Below are 5,130 nucleotides of genomic sequence, written 5' to 3' on the forward strand. Positions count from 1 at the left end.
ATGACTTGGGTCAGCACACCTTAGTCCTCAAACTGATCTCTTTGCTTTTGAACACTTGTGTTGTTTTTGTTGTTAGGTGCCATCTAGTTTATACCGTGTTGCGGACCGTGTAAGACTGGTCAGAGGTTCGAGGCGCTATAGGCCCGAGTGTAACAAATGAGGCCACTGGCAGTTAATGGCAAATTGTTTTTTATCTTAATATTGTTACATGTATTAATTTAATATACGGAGCCTTTGATAATCCACAGATAAATGTGATATTTTCCTAGAAGCCCAGACTGTAAAAATTGCAAGGTCAAGCCTTTCTCCAAAGGATTAACTAAAAACATCTTAGCTACTTCAAAGTTCTTTGTTCTATAGACAAAAAACCCATCCTCCCTAATCCTTTTCCAGGTGCAGCCCATTCACCTGGGCGTCTGGAGTCCTCCTGAAAACCTGGCTTAGGAAGCCGAAACAGCGGGACTCCGCCCAAGCTTTTGTCCTTACCTTTTACCTTCCCCCAACTGAGTTCAGGGGCTATAGATATGTTAATTGGGCCTGAGAATCCAAGTTGCTGGCCTGGGATTCGAACCAGCGAAGTACGATGTAAAGTTACCTGAATGTCTGGAAAAGTACTGATGTTAGCTGTATCCTGTTTTGGTCCCTCCCAGCTTGGTGTGAAGCTCCTCCCCTAAATAAAGCAGAGGCCCGGGCCTCCCCAGGTGTGCATTACTGGTTAAAAGGCATGCGGTAAAGATTGCAGAGCATTACGGGTTGGAAGGCATACAGTAAAGATTGCAGTACATTACTGGTTGGAAGGCATGCAGTAAAGATTGCGGTGCATTATGGGTTGGAAGGCATGCAGTAAAGATTGCAGTGCATTACAAGATGAAGGGCACGCAGTAAAGATGGCAGGGCAGTGAGTTGCTGCCTGCAGAGGCCATGATGCCTGTACTCCCAAGCCTGCCCACCAGTGATGTATCCACCCTGGCTTTGGGGTGCCTCAATGTCTCTCTCTTTGTCTCCTTCTGTGTATTCTTGATATATTGTTACCGCCGTCAGGTATCTCCTCCTCGTGAACCGAACCCCTATGTCGAGGCAGGTCCCCGACAATACTGACTATCAGAAACCCTGAGTATAACAGAACAAAACATACCCAGTCCTGCACCAACTTCACAATTGCTGCTATTTTTGGGCCCACTGCTGTTGCCACTGTTCCAATCCATCTTGCTGGGGGTCTTCCGCTTTTTCTCTGCCCCTACACTTTACCGAACATGAAATCCTTCTCTAGAGACTGGTCCCTCCTGATAATACATCCAAAGTATGAGAGACAAAGTTGGCCATCCTGGTTTCCAAGGAGCATTCTAACTATACTTCCTCCAATGCTGATTTGTTTGTTCTTTTATCAGTCCATGGTACTTTTAATATTCTCATTCCAAACCGTAACTCAAATGCACTAATTCTTCTACAGTCTTCCTTGTTAACTGTCCCACTTTCACATGCTTATGAGGTTACTGAAAATATAGTGGTTTGGGTCAGGTGCACCTTAGGCCTCAAACTGATATCTTTGCTCTTGGACACATTAAAGAGATCTTGTTCAGCAGATTTGCCTAATGCAATACAATGTTTGGTTTCTTGACTGCTACTTCTATGAGTGTTGATAGTTGATCAGAGCAAAATTAAGTCATTGACAACTTCAATCTTTTCTCCATTGATATGGATGTTATTTATTGGTCCAGCGGTGAGGATTTTTGTTTTCTTTGCGTTGAGGTGCAACCCATACAGAAGGCTGAGGTCTTTGATCTTCATAAGTAAGTATTTTAAGTCCTCTCTTTTTCAGCAAGCAAGGTTGTATTGTTTGCATATCACCAGTTGTTGTTAATGAATCTATCTTCAATCCTGATGCCATGTTTTTCTTCATATAATCCCACTTCTCAGATTATTTGTTCAGTAGATATTTATTCAGATAGAATAAGAATATAACCTTTTGATTTTCCCTTCTGTTCGAACAACTGCCTCTTGGTTTATGTATAGGTTTCTTATGAGTACAATTATGTGTTCCACACTACTCATTCTCTGCAATGTTGTCCATAACTTGTAATGATCCACACAGTTGAAAACATTTGCATAGCAATATATCACAAGTAAACATTTTTTTGAATTTTCTGCTTCCAACCAAATCCATCTGACATCAGCAGTGATATCTTTGATTCCATGTCCACTCCAGAATCCAACGTGAACCTCTGGAAGTTCTCTGTCAATGTATTGTTGTAGCCATTTTTGAATTATCTTTAGCAAAATTTTACTTGCTTGTGATATAATGATATTGTCATTTCTCTATGGAATGAGCACAAATGTGGATCTCTTCCAGTCATTTGGCCAGATAGTTGTCTTCCAAATTTCTTGGCATAGATGAATGAGTGCCTCCAGTGCTGCATCAGTTTGTTGAAAGATTTCAGTTTTTACTCAGTCTGTTCTGGAACCTTGTTCTTTGCCCATGCCTTTAGTGTACCTTGGACTTCTTCCTTCAGTATCATTGGCTCCTGAATATATGTTACTTCTTGAAATGGTTGAACATCGACCATTTCTTTTTGGTACAGTGACTCTGTGTGTTCCTTCCGTCTTCTTTTGATGGTTTCAGCATAATTCAATATATTGCTCATGGAATCCTTCCATATTGCAAGTCCAGGCTTGAATTTTGCTTTAGTTCCCTTAGCTTTGCTTTAGTTCCCTTAGCTGAGTGTGTTCCTCCCATTTTGTTTTCTAATTCCAGGCCTGTGCACATCTCGTTATAATATTTAACTTTGTCTTCCTGAGCTGCCCTTTAAATATTCTATTCAGCCCTTTTATCTCCTCATTTCTTCCATTTGCTTTAGCATCTCTACACTGGGAAGCAAGTGTCAGAGTCTCTTCTGATATCTGCTTTGGTCTTTTCCTTTTTTCTTATCTTCTTAGTGTCCTTTTGCTTTCTTCATGTATGATGTTCTTTTGTCATCCCATAACTCTTCTGGTCTTTGGTATTTAGTGTGTAATTCATCAAATCTGTTATTCAGATGATCTCTAAATTGAGGTGGTATATATTGACATATATATCTAAATTCAGGGTCATATATTGGCTCTTATGGTCTGGTTTTAATTTTCTTCAGATTCAGTCTGCATATGAGTCATTGATAGTCTGTTCCACATATCCCTGATCTTATTTTGGCTGATGATACAGAGTTTTTCCACGGTTCCTTTCTACAGATGTAGTCAGTTTGATTTCTTTGTATTCCTTCTGGCTAGATCCATGTGTATAGTTGTCTTTTACATTGTTTTAAAAAGTATTTGCAATGAAGCCATTGGTCTTGCAGAATTCTCTCATGCAATCTCCAACATTGTTTTCTGTAACAAAGACCATATTAATTCTTTCTCTTTGTTTCCAACCTTTGCAATCCAGTTACCAGTAATGATCAATACATCTTGATTGCATGTTTTATCAATTTCAGACCAAAAAAATTGGTAGAATTCTTTAGTTTCTTCATCACTGGCTTTAGTGGTTGGTGCATACATTTCAATTCTAGTGGTATTAACTGGTCTTCCTTGTAGGCATAAGGATATTATCATATCACAGACAGCTTTGTACTTTAAGTCACATCTTGATATGTTCTTTTTGATAATAAATGTGACACCGTTCTTCTTCAATCTGACATTTCTGGCATAATAAACCATGTGATCATCAGATTCACAATGGCCAATACCAGTCCATTTCAGCTCACTAATGCCTAAGATATTGATGTTTATGCATTCTATTTCATTTTTGAAAGTTTCCAATTTTCCTAGCACATTCCATGTTCCAATTATTAATGGATGTTTACAGTTGCTTCTCTTTGTTCTGAATTGTGCCCCACTAGAAAATGAAGGTCCTGAAGACTTGACTCCATTCGTGTCATTACAGTCAACTATACTTTGAGGAGGCAGCTCTTCCCTAGTCGTACTTTGAGTGCCTTCAAACCTGAGGGGCTCATCTTCTGGTAATGTGTTTGATAATATTCTGGTGCTCCTTATCATGATTCAGTATTCAATATTCTGGTGCTGACAGTGTTCCACTGCTATCCACAATGTTTTCAGTGTCTAAATATTTGGGAGTAGTCCATTTCTCCTTCTTCCTTGTCCATTTTCACATGAAAGCTTGTTGTTAAGTGCCATCAAGTCAGTCCCACTCATAGTGACCCTGTATAGAGTCTCCAAGGAGTGGTTGTTGAGCTAGAACTGCTGACTTTGCTGTTCATCCGACATTGCAGTCCAGAGCATTAACCAGCAGCACCATACCAGGACTCCTGCTGTTATTTAAAATATGTGTGGCATAGCTTCCAGAATGCAAGCCACTGCAGTATGACAGTATGTCACTTGATTTGTTGATTCTGTATCCATGAGCATTAATTGTGGATCCACAAAAGTTTTTGACAACTTCAGTCTTTCCTCCATTTACCATGATGTTATTCATGATCCAGTTGTGAAGATTTTAATTTCATTTACATTGAAGTATAATCCATAATGACAGCTGTAGTCACTGGTCTTCATCAGTCAGTGTTTTAAGTCCTCTTTGCATTTAGCAAGCAAGGTTGTATCATCGACATGTCACAGGTTATTAATGAGTCTCCCACCAATCCTAATGACATGCTTTTCCTCACATAATTCAGTTTCTCAGATTATTTGTTTCGCATAGAGATTGACTAAGTATGGGGAAAGGATACCACCCCACTGCACCCCTTTCCTGATTTTAAACAATTCACTATTTCCTTGTTTTGCTTGAATGACTGCCTCCTGGTCTATGTACAGGTTCTTCACCAGCACAATTAAAAGTTCTGGAATATCCATTATTTGCAACATTTTCTGTGTTTTATCATGATTTCATGATTTACACAGTTGACAGCTTTTGTATAGTCAGTGAAGCACAAGGAAACATCTTTCTGGTGTTCTCTGCTTTCAGCCAAGATCCAGCTAACATCTGTAATGATATCCCTTTTTCAACATCCTCTTCTGAATCGTGCTGAAAGCTTGAATTTCTGGCAGCTCCCTGACGTTGTGTACTACTGCGATCATGTTTTTGTTGTTGTTAAGTTCCATTGCATCCGATCCGACTCAGAGCCATCCTGTATAGGGTTTTTTTTT

This window comes from Chrysochloris asiatica, unplaced genomic scaffold, assembly GCF_000296735.1.
Source record: "Chrysochloris asiatica unplaced genomic scaffold, ChrAsi1.0 scaffold00088, whole genome shotgun sequence".
Lineage (NCBI taxonomy): Eukaryota > Metazoa > Chordata > Mammalia > Afrosoricida > Chrysochloridae > Chrysochloris > Chrysochloris asiatica.